At 38.4% G+C, this 20,182-nt stretch overlaps 1 long non-coding RNA gene across 5 annotated transcripts in view; it reads left to right on the top strand.

Moving 5' to 3' along the window:
- The first annotated feature begins 1,269 nt into the window (after positions 1-1,269).
- Positions 1,270-20,182, top strand: part of LOC120604983 (uncharacterized) — a 30,921-nt gene continuing 12,008 nt past the window's right edge. Inside the window, exons 1-5 of one of the 5 annotated variants that reach the window (XR_005653470.1) lie at positions 1,465-1,688; positions 15,936-16,020; positions 16,323-16,431; positions 19,386-19,475; positions 19,592-19,860. This is a non-coding gene — a long non-coding RNA (uncharacterized LOC120604983). Of the gene's footprint in view, positions 1,689-15,935; positions 16,021-16,322; positions 16,432-19,385; positions 19,476-19,591; positions 19,861-20,182 lie in introns of all 5 variants that reach the window. The other 4 variants (XR_005653472.1, XR_005653469.1, XR_005653471.1 and 1 more) reach the window with 4 other exon arrangements.

Here is a 20,182-nt window from a genome sequence, read left to right as displayed (position 1 = left end):
ATGCTGGATTGTGCCTTGTAACAGATCATGCTGGTGACAGTCACTTATCTGTCCATACCTCCCACCCTTTCATTGTAACTGGAGACCTCAGATGTCACCTCCAAAAAGTCACCTGGGCCACATTCACTGTGTCAGGTACGCAGGCTAGCCCCCTCCAGAAGAGAATGATTGCACATTTCCTGCCTGAACTCCTGAACATCACATATGTTTGGATTCTCTATTACTGTGCTCCACCTGCCTGCTTATAGAATACTCATCAATTACTTCAGCTTGAGGGACACTTTCTACCTAAGCTATACCCTTTAGATCTTATGATTGGATGGAGAACGCTAAATGCCAGCCGGCATTAGCAGCTAAATCTACCTTCTCCCCATTCCCTACCTCCAGTGCCTGCCCCACCCCTGCAAATAGAATATTTCCAAGCCTTATTTATACCTATTTCCTTCCCCCACCAAGTCACCTCCCTTCCACCTAGTCTGCCACATTCTTCCATAGTTATCAGGCCATTGCTGGCTCTTTCTTTGAAAATAGCAGCTCTTAAAATGATGTGGATTTTAGGGAATTGAGCAGTAGTCAAGAAGTAGGACATCTTTTCTTCTTATCCTAAGTTTAGCCATCAATAGCACTTCACTATTTCTTTTAAAGTGCTAGTTTTCTAACTCAACCAAACACTTGCATATTCATCAGCTATTATCTATATTAAATTATCCATGCTTTTGCCTACCACCATAACTGCAGTTAATAAAGAGCAATAGAAAGTAGAGCTACTATATAAAGTCTGAATTTTGTGGCAAAGTATGTGCAGAGCTAGCAGATACTCTTGCTATATTTGTTGACCTTTCATGAAGGTAGAAAGGAAACTGAACGCTTCAGATATTTCAAAGGATTTGAAATGGTTTGGGAAGAATTTGATTTGCTAAGAAGACTTCTCTAAAGTGAATTGCATTTTGAATTGTTACATCACATATCCATTTTTATTGCCATTTCTATTCATTCAGTCATCAGAACACCAGGCTAAAGCATTGGACCATTGGACACAAGAAGGAATTCCAAGAATATTAGAGAACCAGGAAAGTGAAGAATAGGTTTAATGACTCATGGGTGAAGCATTAGTCATTGGTCATAAACCAATATGGAACCAAAGACACTAGGAATGAATTCAGGCTGCAGAGCAACAGGTTCTGCCTGTTCCACTGAACAGTTCAAGCAGCTGACTCGACACTTTTGCAGAGTTCACAAAGCAAAGTCCAGTCAGTTTACTATATTCCATCTTCCATTTAACCTTTTAAAATCAAGGTATCATTTAGCATACTAGAACACACAAAAAAAAGTGATTTATGGAAAGATAGGATTCCTAAGAGAGAGAACAATAACCTAAAATACTCAAATAAACACATAAGTAAAAGGCTGCAATGGTTAAGCTGGGAATATCTGTTTAAAATAAATTCATTAAAATGTAGCTTCTAGCATAAGCAGTATCAAGTGGTTTCATGGATGACTAGGAATTGGGAATTCTGGCTCTACTTAATTCTGCCTGCACTTGAGGTTACAACTCAGTCTAAGCACATCCCTCATGTGCTCTGCCTCTCCATTTTGGACACATGCAAAGGAATGTGAACCTTCTCGGGATCCTTTTCAGACCTCTCCACATTTCTGAAGGCTTCCTCGATCCTTCCCCTTACTATAAAGTAAGTTGCACTTCTCTCTGTACCACTTCTTTATCCTAAAGGTATTTCCCCCTTTGCAACATACCTATTTGTACTAGTGATTTACCAACTAGTACTGTGCTTCTGCCCACTCTCTAATTTCTAATATGTTATTAAGAGGGATTTATCATTGTTCAGGGCTGACGAACAAATTTTGGCAGGGATCTGATTGGAGAAGTCATCTCAAGATTAGAAGAAGCATAACAACTTTAGATTAACTGACCAGAATTGGGCTTCCCAGTGTTTGATAATTCTGATCCCCAATGTCCATATTCAACTAAACAACCAGCAAGGATGTCATACAAAGATCATGGATATTGAAGTCATACTGGCTTGGATTCAAACTCAAATCTGTCTAAATGTACTCTAATGCCTCCATTTGACAAGTATCTGTTGTGTATTTACTATGTTTTAGACATGGTTCTAGATGCTAGGAGTATAGTAATAAACAAAACAGATAAAATAGAGAATTGTGAACCTGGAAGAAACTTTAGGGGTATTCTAAGTTTGATCAGGATACATTCATGCCCATTTCCTTACATATTGTCTCTGACTATGTTAAAGCAGGAAGGTTAAAGAACTGTGGCAAAGACCAGATGGACCAAAATATTCTAAAATATTTACTTCATAGAAATTCTTTTTTTGCAGAAAAAGCTTGCTGTCCTTTCTCTAAGGGCTGCTCACTTTTTTTACTGAAAGCATTCTTCTAGGCTTTGGGAATACAGTGGTGAATAAAGCACATACCCTGTCTTTAGGGAGCTTGCAGTTTAGAGGAAACAGGACAAGTGAATAGGCCATTAGTATCCGATAAGGTAAGTAGAGTCCTTCCTGTTTTGTTCATCAATGTGTCCCAAGCACCTAGAATAGAGTCTGGTAGGTTGGAAATACTTAAGAAATATTTTTAATGAATTAATTTCATGTTTCCCAAAGGAAGAGGCATCTTAACGAAAAAAAGTAAAGATTTTCTAAGCAACTAGAAAAAAGAGAAGAAAATGTACATGCAAAGGCCAAGAGGCTAGTGCAATTTTTAATAAAGTAGATCTATTGGAATGAGATGGGTGAATATTGAAGAAAAAGGCTGGAGCAGTTAGCAAAGGACAGACCCACAAGCCCTATTAAGACATGCTGATGAGTTGAGACTTAACCCAGAGCAATAGGCAGCCACTGAAGGATTTGAGCTTAACTGTGACGTATTTAGGTAGACACTTTAAAAACATTGCTCAGTGTAGGGGCTAGGGAGGAGGTCCAGGGGCCAATTAGCAAGCAGTGACAGTTACTTTGCAAAATGACACAATGAAATCTTCCCCTCTAGGAGTAAGTCTAACTCCAGGTCTCCTCAGTGGACGGTTTCAGGTGTTTGGGTGTCTGTGCCCCTTGGGTTATTGGGAGACACATGATTACACCAACACTCACAACCGACAACTGGGAACTGTTAAATGATGAAGAAACACATTAGCAGAGCCTGTGGTATTTCGAAATTATCGTTAGAGTAATTGGAGATTTTAAACAGATACCTTAAAAAATCCAGACTCCTGGTTAGCGAAGAGAAAAGAATACTTATCTTCTCTGAAAAGCATTATCACTTAAAGCTGATTTATAATTCAGTCAGGAAAAAACTCTTCCCATTCATTTGAAACCCAATATGTGGTTTCTCTTCCTAGATTAGAGTAGAGGTGTATGGCAAAGTCACAGGAAGATCAGCATTGCCACCAGAAGGAGACACTATTGTCTTGCTCGATTCAGGTACCACACATTGTCTTGCTCGATTCATCCCTGCCCAAGGTCCTGGCGTGAACCTTGCACATTCCAAAACTCAGGCCCAGGGATGATCAGGCTAAGGGAGGCTGACTCAGGATTACTGTGTTTACGAAAGACTGAAGTATAAACCAGAAAACCAACTTATTTTTTTACCATGAGAAATATAAGTAGCAGTAGGTTATTAACATCCTCCGCCTGGTGTGTTCTTTTTCTCTATAAGCAAACTATGCAGGGAGATAAATTATAATCAGACCATTTCATGAAAAGTATAGAATCTATACAAAATAAATTAGTCACATGCTTTGACTATGGTGACATTGGGCTAAGAGAGCCAGAGATCGACATCCCACCATGACAGCGTTCTTGCCAACGGAAAAGAAATATTCAAAGTCCCTCAGCTAAGCCTCCTTCTCCCCTGGGTAGTTTTAGGAGAGCACTTGCCAGTATTTGCCTCTCTGACTTTCCATTTTCTGTTCTTCCATTGCTGTCCAACTGCAGTTCCGAATGATAAGTTCTGTCTTTAGATATGTTAATATAGTTAATTAGGTTATAGTCCAGTCTTGCTGACTCTATTTAAAGTCATTCTCAAAAGTGTCTTTCAAGTCTGTGAACTAGTCTGCTAGGTGCAGAGGGCACATTTATTCCCTGGTTTCCAAATTCTTGAACGCACTTCCCTCTTGCTCCCCCATGCAGATACAGTTTCTGATGTTCAAATGCTTGCCCCTTGTCCTACATGTATCTAGAAGCTGAAAGCAGGACTTGATTAAGATAGGACCTCTTGCATTATGATATTATTCTTGCTTTTTACTACAGTGAATTTTTCCACGTTTGAAATCTGGTTTCCTTAGGATATCATTAAAGCGTTTATATTCTTTACTGATTAAAGATCTCTTAGATGTAAGAGACAAAAATAACACTGCAATTAATATGGTGCTTGCTATTTACAGGAACTAGATTAATGACTTACTAGCCAGTTTTTCATTCAAGTCTCTAAATACTGTACGATGAAAGTATCATTACTCTCCATACATGTATAGGGAGTAAGTGGTTACCGAAGGTCACTAAGTGATACGGCTGGGATTTAAAACTAAGCCCACCAAACATCAAAGCATGTACATCACCTGCTCGTGTTCAGAAATGTTTAGGAAGAATTAACCTGGCTACTTGTCAGATAGGAGCCTGGCTGTTTTCCATATTCACTGTACTTGTCAACTCTTTCCAGAAACTGAAAGCTTAAGTGTATTGTATTTTGATGGTCAACTGACTCTTCCAATTTTCATCCAGGTGGTCCCAACCTGTGGCTCCACATCTTTGATATTGACAGTCCCCTCTGTGTCCCAGCACTTTTAAAGGTATATTATTGCCCAGGAAAAGGTTGGGAAATATTACTTTATTTGTTATGATCTAGTTTCCCTACATCATGTGCTTCCAGACACTAGTAATCAAACCGAACTCAAAATTGTTGCAGGCTTCATAATTGGATGGATTCTAATGCCTCCAAGGTATGGCTCTGCTAACCTTCAAAAAATTCTGCTCACTTCCATCCTAGAGTAAAGAAGAATTCATATTGATTAGTGAGAGAATGATGTTTCATTTATCTTAATACAGTGGGTACTGAACCGGGTTGGTCATCAGAATCACTTCAGAGATTTTTAAGCATGTAGATTCCAGAGCCCACTCCAGAAACTAGTAAATGTACATAGCTCCAGAGCTAATTTGAAAACTCATCCAGATTTATGATTCCTAGTACAGTGGATACACCCATGGGTGTTGGGAGCAGAAGATCTACGTCTAAGTTCTTGTCTGCCATCACATGCAAATTTATCTTGGGCAAATTCATCTCTTGAGCATCAATTTTCTCTTAAGTATAGGGAGGTTATAAAATTCTTATTTCTTGATATGTGCGGGGAGGACTAAATAAGATAACAGATGAAAAAATCTTTATAAATAATTATTTCATTTAATATCAACATACCTCAATAAGAAAGACTCTAAAGTAAAATGGGCATGCAGTCCAATTTTAGATTCATTTTTGGCACTTAGTGCATTTTACCATATTCATCCTTGACTTCAATAATTCCAAATTTATGACAAATATAATCATAGCTATCCCTTATAAAAACAAACGTAAGCATTTCTGTTGTATTTAAAGAGAAGCCAAGAATCTTGAGAAGTCTTTCTTGTCCTCAAGCTATTAATTTGTCTGTCTTTTGGGAAAGGGTGTTTTGAATTTCTTGCTATCAATCTTTCACTTAATATGGAACTTCATGAATTCCAGCTGTTAGCCACATAATTTCTCTCCACATTAGATTTCTGGGCTTTTCCCTTGTCTCTAAATTCTTCCCATATGTTTGTCAGGGGGCCCAGGACTGCAGGGGGAGCAGAAGACAGGAGGCTCAGAGCTGCCCTCTGTCCAAGGGCTAAAGTGATATGTGGGAGCACGTGACAAGCCGCAAGTGCTCTCTGTCTTCATACCAGGCCTTCTGCCCTCCAGGCTGCGGCAGCCACCTGCTCCTTATTTTCCTGAGCTATTCTTCAATTCACCATGTTAAGAAAAATAATTGTACTTTTTTCAGCTGAAACTGCTCCTAGACTGTCTGCATCCTGGCTTTTGTTTACAAAGGCTCTGTGGTGTTCTTGCCAAGGGAAAAGGAAGAAAAAATACCCTAGTTCATCTTCAATTTAACCTTTTACAGTCAAGATCTCTTTTAGTACCCTGGAAAAATATGAAACAATGATTCATAAGATAGCATGGGAAAGATGTGATTCCTAAGAGATAGAACAGTGGCTCACAATATTCAAATACACGCATAAGGAAAAGGTTGCAATTTTTAAACTAGGAGTATTTGTTCAAAATGAAATGCATTGAATGTAGCTTCTAACATATGGAACATCTAGTGGATTCACGGCTGACTTGAAACCAGGAATCCTAGGACGGTTGAATTTTGCCAGCAGTTCAGGTTACACCTCAGCCTGAACACAGGGAATCCCTTGTGCGCTCTGTCTCTTCATATTGGCACATATGATGATGAACCAGACCACCCCAAAACCTTCAGATGCTCTCTATGACCCATCCACCTGACGGAAAGTTAAAGACACTCTTCCCTCCACCATTTCTCCATCCATCATAGCCCATCTCACCTTATTCTAATTACCTGGCTACTTCTTCAGCCTCCTCAAGTAGGCTGAGCCCTCCTAAAGGTCAAGATTATACCTTAATGGTCAAGATGCTTCCCAACCTCCACCACCCAGTATAGTATCTGGTAAATCTCAGGTATCTGTTGATGAACTTCATGAGTAGCAAGGTATGTTTAGAGAATTAAGGAGAATGTATGTGTCAATTATTTGTGATATATTCATCTTAACTCGTTTTTCCACAGCCTTCACTCTTCCCTTCCTCTCTGCCTTAAAATTTTCTCTAGACAGACTATATTTGGAGGGCTTATTTAATTCTGAGCAGCAGCTTTGAAGAAATGTAGAGAGACTGGAGCACATCCAGAGCCCAGCAGAGAGCCTGGTGGATAGCAGATGCATCTGCTATCTCCTGGTCCTACTTTTCCCTAATTCCAACCACTGCCATAGGACCAGATCAACTTCCACAAATGTAACTGACAGCACTTGCCTCGGATCCAGCCTCATGCCTTTTGCTTCTTCCTCAGGTCTTCTCTGCTGAAGAGGTTAGTTTGGGGAGGATATTCCTGCTCAGGCATTTGCAACCTGAGAGTGAGGAAGAGTTAACACCCCACCGGGCAAAGTTCTGATCCATAGAAGATGGGAGACAATAGATAAATGCTTTCCTTGTATAGATGGTCCTGAGACGCATCTCACAGGGCTCCTTGAGCCTTGCCATGGAATGGCGCATCCTGTTCCCCCAAGCAGTGTCCAACAGGAAAATACATCTTTTATTGACTCTTTCTTCAAATGGCTTCCTTATCCCTCACTTCTGACCCTAGGTCATACACCCCAATAAAATATTTACAAATAAGCTTTGACCAATATTTGAGTGAATGAATCAGAATGTTGAAATGATATCCCATGGTACATAAAGAACTAGGGCAAAATCCTTTTTTTATAAAAAAGGAAGACCCTAAAAGAATGTAGAACTTGTAATATGAGAGATAGAGTAGGTTTATTCCACGTTGCTCCAATCAAGTTAAACTAGACTTATAAATGAAAGTACCAGTGAGGAAGACTATGACTCAATGCAGAGTTAGAAAAATGTTTAATGATTAGAACTAGCCTCCCTGCCAGTGTCCTGGCTGCCAGCTCTCCTCTCAGACAACCCTGTGCAGTATTCACAGATTCTTCCTTTAATCAATAGCCCTTTAATCAAGGTAGCTTCTGCTTGAACACCTCTTAAAGCTTGCAACTCACTTAAGGACCAGTTTCAAACCCTGGCACTGGAACTATTTGGCAATACAATGAACTGTAGTGTGAGGTAAGGAGAGCTCTGTCACAAGAGCTCTGTGTTCAAGCTATGGCTCATTAACCGTTTGGCAGATTAGTTATAAATAAGATTCCTTCCCAGTTCCTTTTCTCCAGGTGCCTGCCAGTCACTTCCACTCTGGTGTTCCATTATGGCTTTGTACTTAATTCATCTAAAACAGAATTCATGTCTTCCCCAACCTCCACCAACTTACTTTCTCGACTTTTTATATTTCCGAAGTGGTGCTTTCCAATCCTTTGTTGAATTTCTAGCCATGGGCAAGACCTTGCTCAAATGCTGCCTCCTCCATAAATGCTTCCCAGTTTACTCTCTTTTATTTTTTTTTTCTGCCTACATTACAACAATCAACACACACAATTATAGGTACTGCAAACAGAAACAAATCTGTGAACACTCTGAGAACAGAGACCATGTCTTGCTCTTTAAAAAAAAAAATCTCAGCACCTACATAGTGTCCTGAACATAGTAAGCACTCAGAAAATATTTGGTAAATGAATCACTGAAAGAATAAGGCAATGTTAAGGGACATGATTCCTCAAATTACCACAATGTAAAACCTGAGAGTCATTGTTGCCCACCCCACTTTCAAATCCCACAGTCACCCACCTATTAGTCTTGCTTTTTTCTTTAATCCTTCACATCTCTCCCAGTTTATGTCTCTATCCCAACAATCCGATCTGGGACTCAAATCTCGTTCAATCACTTCCCAGCCAATATCCCTACCTCTAGACATTTCTAATACCTTTTAAAATCCATTCACTATGGATAAAAACATCAGATTATCATATCTTAAATCCCACTAATGGCTTCCCTCCAACCATGAGATAAAATCCAAGTGCCTTGTCCAGGAATTCAGTCATATTCTAGTCCTATCTGTCCATCTTTGTTTCCCACATGCTTTATGTCAATCGGCAATTCTGCATTTCTTCTGCCTTGCCAAACCCTACACTATTTTAAGCACCAGTTCAAATTCCCTCACCTCCATGAAGACTTTTGTAATAACCTCAGCCATGAATGCTCACTTCATTCTCTGAATTTCTAATGTGTTTATTGCCTTCAAACACTCATTTCTCAAAGAATGTTTCAAGGAACAATAGTCTTTTACAATTGCCTATTGCAAAAAAAATAAATAAATAAACAAAAAGCTTTGTGAAGTTTGGAGGATGTATATCTATACATATAGTGATAACACTTAACAACTGTTGAAGGTGTGTGCCAGTCATTAGTTTCATGTACGCTGTTGTTCCGATGAATCCTCACAATAGCCCTATGAGGTGCTGTTCATACCTTAATCGACAGACAAGAAGGCTGAGGTGAGATATTTGACCCCCTTAACCCTCATTTTTCTTATCTGTAAACTAGGATTCAAACCTAGACAGAGCTTATGATACTGAATATATACAGTCTGTCAAAATTTCAGGTATGTAAAATGCTATACAAATGTAAGCGCTTGCCACTATCAATATTATTTTTGTTCTTCAAATAGATTGGAAGTTCTCTGAAGGCAAACACCAGTCCAGTTTCCCTTTGAATCTCCACAGCAGCGAGCACAGTAAATGCCCATCTCCTAAAGAGGTCGATTTTTTCCCCTAATTTTCATACCATTGATGGCCTTTTTAATGTAGAAAAAAATATACATTATAACTTCTTAAAGCACTTTTTCATCTGTTAATTCATTTTATTTTCACAACAATGCTCAACTAGGTCGGTATTTCCACTGCTTTTTGTATATGATGTGCCCAGGAGTGAATACCTAGGATCTGGTAAGTAATAGACCTTACGTCCCACCCAGTGAGTGTGAAATCCTTACTCCACCTGACACCAAGGTCTCCCGTTAGCATCTCCAGGAGGGGCCTGGTTGTCCACCTTGAGTAAGTCCCTTTATTTCACTTAATCTCCCCTGACTGTCAACCTCAGAAATATATATAAATGCAACTATTATTTTAGGAAAAAAATGATAAAGTCTGATGTATCTACCTTGAGTGTATTCAAGCCACTATTTTGGGAATTAAATCACTGTCTCTCTGAAGTGAATTACTAGAGGAATACATGATATTACACTAAATCAAGCCCCTATTCCTTTGGTTACTGCTTTGTTTTTCTTTCCCTTTTTGCTTATCCAATCATATTGCCTGTTTGTATTCAGTATTTGAACACTGTAATTGAAACATAAAATATAATACATCTCTTTACATCTCCTGTGGATATGTGAATGGAAAGTGTTCACATACAGGCACAGATGTATCCTTCACTGGATAGAACTTAATCCTCTTGTCTTTGCAAGGCCACTTTTTCTGTCCTCAAAGCCCTTGTCTAAATAATGAGCTTTGGTATTTCCATTAGCAGCAATTTACTTTCTCTTAAAAACTCCTTCTGGTCTGTAGGGTAGGCTGTTTCCAATGAATTTTTCTGTTCTTTCCTTTCCCATCATCCTTTTCCTGATCAATGTTTTAGTCTAACTACTTGATTTTCAAATTACTTCATAATTACAAAATGTTTAGCTAATTTTAGCTTAATTCCAAAAAGCAATTTTCAATAGTGCCATCCCTGTCTTTGTCTGTTCCTCTCCTTGGCAATATTGTAGCTAGATGTGAAATTAATTGCACCTTGATTTTAACAATGCTACCTGAACTAGCTAGCTGTTCTTCTTTGAGGATGCATCAATTTAAAAAAAAAAAAAAAGCATTCTAGCTGATGGGTAAAAGAATTAAGATCTCTTAGCCTGGAAAAGTGTTGAGGGGTGACTACAATGGCCTTTAAGTACATAGGAGATAATGGCTAGTTGTCGGCAACTCCAGGGAGAATAGAACAAAAGAGAATAGGTTATAAGAGGAAACATGGAGATTCAGAATAGAGATAAGGAATAATTAATATCTAAAGACAGAACCAATATAATCTGTAAGTAGGACAAATCTATGGTACATGTGGTATTTTAAAGATTCCCAGGAAAGCTCCTCTTCTCCCACAAATGTATCTCTCCTGCTGGCCTCTAAGGAGCTCTCAAAGTCCTCCATCACTCATCCTTTCAACATTCCCTAAGACTTTTTTTACAATCAAATTTTCTTATGATTTATTAAGTCACAGGACCAGCAATATAATTTGGTGGGCCCAGCATGAAATGAAAATGTACAGCTCCTTGTTCAAAAATTAAAGACTTCAAGATAGCGACAGCAGAGCATTAAAGTCAAATGTAGGGCCCTTCTAAATGCAGAGCCCTGTGCAGCTGCGCAGGCCACACACCTACGAATCTGGCCCTGATGGCTTAGTGCGGTAAGATGGAGCAAACAAGGAGGTTGGACCTCCTTTAAGAATCTGTCAAATGGTGGACCTAGATCCAGTGCCTAATCTTGAGGCAACCAACTTCATGAGATCATGCTTTTAGGAAGAGAACATCATGAGAAGAGGAGGGAAGAAGAGCGAAGGGAAATGAATATGAGCCCAATTCACCCTGAAGTTATGTGAGGACCTATCTTAGGTAAAAGATGATATGATGAGCACAGAGAAACCTGCGTCTTCAGTAATTCAGTCTCTGGCCACTCTTTTGCTGATGCCCTTTTTCTCCAGTACCCCCAGCTAGTCCTCAGCCTCCACAGAAGAGCCTTCTCCTCTCAGCATTAACCAGGTTCCTTCCCTCCAAGGCTATGGGTCTGTGCTTCTCTATTTCCACTCACTGTGATGCAAAACTGATAAGGCTGATACAAGCTAAGGTGTTACTAGCTAATAATGTCTTAACACCTAAATCTATTATTTCTAAAATGATTCACTTAAAAAGAAAAAAAAAAAAAGAAGATGATGAAACCCAACCCTCCAGGGCCTAGGAAAATAGCCTGAAATAAAATAAGGCCAAAGTTTAATCTAACATTTTTAAAATCTTAAATATATATGTGCATTCTACTTTCTAGTACATAATATGGTTGTATCTATTTCCAAATTTTTAAGAAATTTTAATGTCAAATTACTTTCATCTAGAACAAAATGAATTGTCTACATTTTCATTTTTCTCCAGGCATAAATAAAATATTTGATCCAATACAATTGTGACAAGAAGTCATACTGATATGTGGGAGCCAGTTGGTCTTGTTTATTTTATTTCACTCTTACTTGACATAATTAGAAGTTCAAAAACACTAGTTCATAAAGAGACAAAACTCATTTTTTCAGAGACTAGCTGTAGGATTTGCTGAGGCCAGTTTAGAGCCTCATCTCTGGAAAGGTTGCACTAGCCTTTGGGACCAATAAAACCAACATGTGTTCTCCCAAAACATAATGTCTGGTTTATTTTGATGTAACCCATTCTCTAACAGCCAAAAGTTTCTTGGTAATACAAAAATAATAAGTGCCAATTTCCAATCATGTACTCTTTGAGTTGTCAAGAAAGGATGAAATTGGCCAACACAGAAAAAGTGGATTTAGTGGATTTTCTTGAACATTCTGTCACCAAAACACTTATAAGAATAGAAATTCAGACTTAACCTCTGCCCCATTATTCTTACATATACACACACAAGTTGATGCTTCCTATTTATTCTATGGCTTCATCATACAGGCTGAAGAGAAAACGCAGGTCAGTCTCCTTTAGACAACATTTACATGTTAATTACTGGTTGCCTTTTAATAAATATCAACAAGAAAACAATTGCTGTCATTTTCTGACCACTTCTCACAGACCAGGCATGATGCCAAAGGCCATGCATGCCTTATCTCAGCCACACTAATGCTAAGAGAAGGATGATTATCTCCCTGAGTCATTATGAGGATTAGATGAGCTAAGCGCTCAAAGTTAGCTTACTATTAGCTTATTTACATATGTTATTTTCTTTAATCCTCTTAATAATCTCATGATTAATAAGTTAATAAGATCAAACTACTAAGTAACAGATAAAATTCTACCCCAGTTCAAAAAAAAATAGAAAGCCTATGTTCCTTTTCCTGCACTGCATTCTAACTAAGTCCAAGACTCGGCAGATACAAATTTTTCCATGAATCACTTCTGCTTCATTCCCTTCATGAAACTGCCTCCACTGACCACCCCAATAAGAAGTGCCTGCTGCCTTTTTTTCTCTCCCATTGGTAATATTCATCTGATATTTATTATTTATTTCTTTATTCTTGTGTCGTTATAGTTATCTTGGTAAAAAAAAAAAAAAAAAAGGTATTAGGTAGTAGCTGAACCTTTGAAGGAAACCAGCCTGAGTGAATGTTACTTCCAGATCTGGAGGAGTTCGCAGTTAGAAAGGACACTGGGATACGTGCCCAAGTTAGTACCAGAAGTTAAGGAGATAAGCACCATGGTAAAGGTACAAGCAAAGTGCCTCCAGAGTTCAGAGGCAGAGGTCTTCTCGGGTTTGGAGGTCAAGGAAGATTTCATAAAGAAGGTGACATATGAGGTAGACCTTGAACAACAGGTAGATTTGGAGAGGAGGACCTGCCATCCAAGAGAACAATATGAGCAAAGGCTTGGGAACAAAGATAAATAAGTAAATCTCACAGCATCATTATGGAATTAGGAATAGCTCAATTAAGCTGAAGGAATATGAGTATGGGAAGTGGAAGTTATGGCTGGAAAATTGGGTGAGGAATAGAGAATGTGAGGACAAAGTTTTATCTTTTATTCCCCTGACAAGAGGGAGCCATTAGGAGGCATGGGACGGAAAGGTGGCTTACCCAGATGTAGTTGGGGGGTAGAGTATGCTGCTAATATACAGCAGTGTGTAGACTAGAGGAAACAGGTGAGAGAGAGTCTGAGGGGCCAGCTCACAGATACTTTCCAGGCCCAGTAACAAGAACCTGACTGAAGATGGGAGAGAGGGATGTGAAACAAGGTCAAGTTCAAGGAACACTGAGGAGCTAGGCTCAGCGGAATTTGGAAAACAGCTGGGGAAGGGAAGGGAAGGGAAAGGAAGGGAAGGGAAGGAGAAGGATGTGGGAAGAATCAAAGTCCACTTTGGCTAGAAGAATGTCAGCACCATGCTTCACCATCCATAACAGGCACATTTAAAGAGGAAAGCAATGTGCTCCCGTTAGAGTACAGGGAGCACCTCAGAGGTGTACTTCCATACCTACCCACCATACCCTATTAGGTCCTACATAATCGGACTCTGGCTCAAGCCTCACCAACCCTCTGTTCCTTGAACATAACAAGCTCATTCCTCTCAAAGCTTGTACTTTACTCCTTTTGTCTATAACATTTCCTCACCTCCATTCTTCACCTGGCCAGCTTCTTATCACCAGATTTCGGTTCAAATGCTGCTTCCTCAAAGAGGCCTTCCTTGACCATGCAATCTAAAGCAGCCCCTATCTCACACTCCCAGACACTCGATCTGATTACCTGGTTGTATTTCACACTTCCCACTATCAGTGGGTTTCTTGATTATCATCTGTCTCCCCTCACTAGAATACTGGCTTCATGAGAACAGAGACATTATCCTGTTCACCATTGCAAACCTAAGACCCAGAATGGTGCCTGTCTCTTCATAAGCACTCAAGTAGTCGTTGAATGAACCACATGTCATTTGTACCACATAGCATCCTCATGGACTGGCTTTCTTCAGAGAAAACTGCTTGAACCCAGCCTGCTTTCTAGCCTAAATGCACCTTCACTGTGGTATCATGTCAATAGTACTGACAGAAACTTCTATTACTTCTACCACTATTACTACTACTACCTATCACATGTTGAGTGTTTACCATTTACCACATAGAATACTAATCATTTTATATACATTATCCTATTTGCCATTGTTACTATGTTCATTTTAAAGATTAGAATATCAACATTAATTTGATGAAATTATGAAGCTTGAAAGTCATACAGCTAGTAAGTGGTAGAATTAGAGCTCAGGTCCAGTTTTTCTGACTCAAAAAACACCATGACATATTCCCTTCCCTGTCAAAAGTACGTATTTCCAAGGGTATAATTTAAAAGTTTGAGAAACACTGAACTAAATGATGGAAGACCCAACTAGGGAGAGCCTGAAGAAAATATTTCTAAATAGCTTTGAATGATTCTGGGTTACAGACAGGAAGGTGAATGCATTCTTTGAAAGAAAAAAGGAAAGCGCTTTTTTAAAAAAAGGGGGGGGCTTAGCTAGCCAATTATTCCTTGTTAATTGTGTCAAGACAAACATTAATCACCCCACTTTAAAGAAACCCAATTATGAAAGTGGCCTCCCAAAGCGAGGACAGAGATTGGGTTTGAAAGAAATGCAACTAACTGAGAAAGAAAGGTCTCATAGCACAGCAGGGCTGTCCACTACAGTCAATCCTGCCTGCTGCTTACAGCCTCAGCAGAGCCTTTAGCAAAGTTAGGGAGATAGAGCTGCACATTTTAGTCAGAAGATGTGAGCAAAAATCATGCAGGTTTTTAAAGAATATTGTAGGTTATAGGAATGGGCAGTGGATTTCCCATATGCAGCGCACATCCTAATCTCTCTAATCCTGCTAAATTTAGGGCCCATGGTAAATAATGGATAATCAACTCTGAGATTCATTAAGATACATTTTGAGCTGGGGAAAATGTCTGTGAATTGAGCGATAATGCCATAGGAAGAAAAATACATAGGAAACCAAATGACCCAGGTTGTGAAAAATAAATAGGATATTGTGAGGTGATTGTGACACCACTTTTCAAGACTGCAAATAGAAAAAGAGGATGAGAGAAAAGGATGAGGTTTCAAAGCAATATAAAATTTAGAGCTTCTTAGTTTATAGTCAAATGTATGTGAGACTCCAGTAGGAAAGCTAAGGACTTTGATTATCACGTCACTTAAGCATTCTGGATGATGTTATACTCAGCATGCATCCTATCAATATTGGGGTTATACTTCCTTTTTCTACTTCTTAATATATGATCATTTTCAAACAGAAAAACATAGTCTATATCCCTGCCAAATTTACCAGAACAAATTCTTTTAAAGACACAGCAGTCCATTAATAGAAAGTGTTTGATTTCTGCATTCATCTTAGCAAGTCCTTGCATGTGTACATCTCATGTGTCATTAATTTATTTTAATACTTGATTACAGAGTTCTTCTAGAAGCCATATTCCTGTCCTGCTAGGAAACAATCTTTAAAAAAAGAAAAAGAAAAGCTGAACCAAAAATAGAAAAGGTTAGTCCTATATTATTTTCACACCATAGAAAGCATGGGGGCACTGGGGGCAATTCTGTTTTAATAGCAGAAGAAATGGTATAGTGATAATGTTTCACACTAATAAATTAAATTTTGGCTGCCAATGTAAAATAAAAATGTTTTTGATAGTCATGGCCTAAAATATGGAATCTATAAAAGAAGTACAATTGCTCTAGAAAATGTTTCTTTGTATTTAAAAAAGGAGGCTATCATTTTAACATTTCTCTTAACTTTGCTAAAAATAATAACCGTGACAGAATGCTTTTTTCCCCTACTAACAGGGACGCCAAATGGAAAAAAAAAATAACTAAAGAACCACAGTGACCTCTAGTGGCATAAATCAGGATCGTTCTGCATGCACACTAAGTTAACTATACGGAGCATTTGTGGGTAAAATCATTCTCTTCCAACAAATGAAATTAGAAGAAAATAATAGTATTGTTAGTTCAAAAAAAAGAATTCAGTATTCATTTCTGGACCTGATTTTCTTTGTTATTAGGTGATAGTTTGTGTAGTTGCATGACTACACAAAGTGATATGCATGACTTTGCATGACAATCCAAGCATTTCTCTACGCTATTAAAAAGCTTCATAAGCACCTTTTGTATGATAATTATTTAACCTTTTCTTTTTCCTGAGACTTTAAAAGAATTAAAAATATTTTTAAAAAACAAAAATTTTGCAAAGGAATTCAAATACCATTAGCAAAGTATTGCAATGTAAGAAAGGTCCTTGGGCAACTGCTTTAAGAAACTCATAGAGATGATTTGTAATCCAAATACCAATTATTCTGTGATCCCCCTACTATGTTAAACTGTTATATACACACTGTGAAGGACCCAACAAAAGAAGTTATGCTGGAGAGATATGATCGAGGTATTTAAAAGGCGTGTGCATATAAACAATGCAAGGCAATATACTGAAGTTGGAACTAAATACCATAATGAGCTAAGAAGATCAGAAGGGTTAAAGCGACCAGCCCTCTAGAAAAGTATCAAGAAAGCCATCAAAGGGATAGATAGTTGAAGAGGAAAGGGAATATATACTCAAAATAGAGTGAATAAAGGAAGCAAAATACAGAGATAGGAGAGCAAATGGTTTTCCCAAAGGATAAAGAATAGATTTATCCAGCAGAGGGTTCAAAAGAAGCAATTCCTGCAATACAAAGGGAAACGGGTGGAAAGAACATGTGCCGAGCATCATCCATGTCCCAGTCACCATGTCCAGAAGTTTACCTGCTCATCTGACTTATTCATCATTCAACCTTGCAATTATGGGGGTTACTGACCTCATTTTAAGATGAGGAAGTGGAGAGGTGATTCGTAAACCAACAAATGGAAAAGACAAGATTTGAATCCAATCAGTTGTCTTGTATGGATTATATTTTCTAAAGTGAAGAAATTTTATCCCTTGCAATCATATTTAATCTATTCATTTACCTAGAAGAAGAAAACCCTTTTTGTCATAGAAAGAAAGTAGTGCATTTCAATTAATATTCTATCTTGGTGATCATAACTGTAGAATATGTAGTTTCCGAATTAATTAAAATTGCAATTCAATGGCCAAAACTCTTTCAGATTCTTCAAAACACAATTCTCAATTGTATGTGTAATTTGTGAAGGCTGAAAACTATGACACCTAGAGTAAGGATGCTAAGCCAGCCTTTGTAAAATTGCAAAGGGTAGCCATTCTCTTTCCTGCCCAAAGCAGAGGGGTAGAAAGGGTGAAATTAAATCAAGAACAGCAATGCCGCCTTTTGGGATGGTATTTTGTTGCGTTGGACCTGCTCTCAGGCAGCCACACATGCCCACAACATTCCTATTCAGAAGGAAATTAACATATAGCCCCCCTACTAATTGCCATATGCCCTTTACATATGTTACTCATTTGATACTCATCCCAGCTACCGAGGGTCACAGAGAACTGAAAAGCTGTGACCGTGTAGTTCAGGCGATCAGAGTTCTCACATTCAAAAAGTACAGTCCAACAACACAAAGTCAGTTAAAACTAACTCAAGTCTTTACTTGCATTTCTCAAATATTCTGAGAGGTGTATGTAGGTCACAGCAACACTCTTCTAAAATTTCCTCATTTTCTCTCCATTACTTTTCTTACCTCTCATATTTCAAAATTTACATACACAAAAATTTTTTTCAAATTAAAAACTTCTGCTCAAAGGGACTGTTAAGAGAATAAAAAGACAAGTCATAGACTGGGAGAAATGTATCCACTGGGAGGAAATATTTTTCAAGCACATATCTGATAAAGGACTTGGCTTTCAAATGTACAAAAAACTGTTAAAACCCAACAATAAGAAAACAAACAACCCCAAAAGGGTAGCAAAAGACCTAAACAGACACCTCAGCAAAGAAGATATACAGATGGCAAATAAGCATTTGAAAAGATGCTCAAACTGAACTGTAAATGTAATTGCAAATTAAAACAATGAGCTACCACTACATACCTAATTAGAATGGCTAAAATCCAAAACACTGATAACACCAAATGCTGACAAGGTTATGGAAAAACTTCCACTCATTGCTAGTGAAAATCAAAATGGTATGGCCACTCTGGAAGATAGTTTAGCCGTTTCTTACAAAGTTAAACATACTCTTACCATAGACTCCAGCAATCACGTCCCTTGGTATTGACTCAAATGAGTTGAAAACTTGTATCCACAAAAAACCTACACACAGATATTTAGAGTAATTTTATTCTTAATTGCCAAAAATAAGAAGCAACCAATTGACCATCAATAGTGAATACATAAACAAACTGTGGTACATCCACACGATTAAATATTACTCGGTAATAAAAAGAAATGAGCCATCATACCACAAAAAGACGTCGAGGAAACTTGCTAAGTAAAAAAGAAGCCAATTTGAAAAGCCTATATACTGTATGATTCTAACTATGTGAAATTCTAGAAAAGGAAAAACTAGAGATACAGTTAAAAGATCAATAGTTTCCAAGGAGTGGTAGGCAGAAGGGGAGGAAGGGTAAAAAGGCAGAACACAGTGGGATTTTAGAGCAGTGAATCTATTCTGTAGGATATTGTAAAGGTGGCTACATGACATTAGGCATTTGACAAAATCCATTGTACTTTACAAGACAAAGTGAACTCTAACGTAAACTATGGATTGTAGTTAATGATAATGTATCAATATTAATTCATCAATTGTAACAAAAACAAGCCACACCAATGCAAGGTGTTAATAATAGGAGAAATCAGGGAGGGGTGGAGTATGTGGGAATTTTCTGTACTTTCTGCTTATTTTTTCTGTAACCTGCTCTATAAAATATAGTCTATAAATGTTTTAAAATATCATTTTCCTCTCCACTTAGAAGTGGACCCTGGGACCATCCACAAACCCCCACCAGCTGTTGTGGGTGCCAGAAGACTGGGAAAAATGTGTCTTCCTCACTGTATTTCCCGTGAGAATCTACCCATATGTTTTTTGACCCTCTATCTTTCCTCTTGGCCATTATTTTGTTTATTTTGGATTAATTTTCATCCTGTCCCACTGGTTATTCTTTTGTCTGTGTCACAGAACCCTGTGCTCTACATGATGCTTCGTGGCCTTATGAGAAGCTGAGAACACAGATGGCTCAACCTATCTCCTAGGGAGATTCTCCAGGGAGAGACAGAACTTCTTGAGAGGCCACAGAGGTTGCCCCCAGGGAAGCAGTGATGATCTGGAGGGGACAACCTCATGTTCAGTGTCTTCCCAGAAAGATTCCTTGCAAAGGAGCTCAGAACTGATTGGTGGGATCTCTAGTTGCCCAGACAAAGGTCTGATCAAGGTGAACCAGGGTCAAGGTCAGTGCTCAGGGGAAATGACCCTCCCTGCTTTGACTGGTTGTTCAGAGCAATCGTTTTCTGAACCTGCCCCTCCCTTTGCTTCATTGTGAAGCTTTTGTTACAAAAATGTTACTCAGGGTCCAGGTCTCTCCAGATCTTCTGGAGTCTACTTCAGAAAGCTCTTTTTGGAAAGGCCTACTTTGGGAATCCCCGAAAGTAGCCCATGTGAAAATATTCAGTATTTTCTGAGACAGGACAGAAAAAATAGCCAACTAACAAAATCCTCAAAGAAACCTGTGTAGGAGAGTAATTATACACAAGTAATTATAACCAACACAGG

This window comes from Pteropus medius, unplaced genomic scaffold (assembly GCF_902729225.1).
Source record: "Pteropus medius unplaced genomic scaffold, Ma_sr-lr_union100, whole genome shotgun sequence".
Taxonomy (NCBI): domain Eukaryota; kingdom Metazoa; phylum Chordata; class Mammalia; order Chiroptera; family Pteropodidae; genus Pteropus; species Pteropus medius.
The sequence above is the reverse complement of the archived record's forward strand: the minus strand, read 5'-3'. Positions and strand labels throughout refer to the sequence as shown.